Below are 354 nucleotides of genomic sequence, written 5' to 3' on the forward strand. Positions count from 1 at the left end.
GTATTTCATCGTCCTTTAATAGAAGTTTGATACTCTAAATACGAATAAATGGTAAGTTTGGCATTTGTCCTGTAGTGTGGGTGTAAAAGAAAAAATAGTAAGGGACAGCTGCTATAGGACAAAGATCCAGAGTACTATTTGTGTTTGAATGTTTAATTTTGCAGGAGAAAAAAAATTTCAAATCAACTTATCTCATCATCACATTTTCTTTAGAAAGAAAAAAAAAATTCTATTTTAACATCAAAATGTAAATGCTACGATTAGAAAAAGAAAAATAATTTCCTTTTTTGTTTTTTTTTTAAATTAAAATTTGTGAATTTTAATTAAATTAAAATAAAAAAAGTTGAAATTTTT

The sequence above is a fragment of the Arachis ipaensis genome, chromosome B04 (assembly GCF_000816755.2).
Source record: "Arachis ipaensis cultivar K30076 chromosome B04, Araip1.1, whole genome shotgun sequence".
Taxonomy (NCBI): Eukaryota; Viridiplantae; Streptophyta; class Magnoliopsida; order Fabales; family Fabaceae; genus Arachis; species Arachis ipaensis.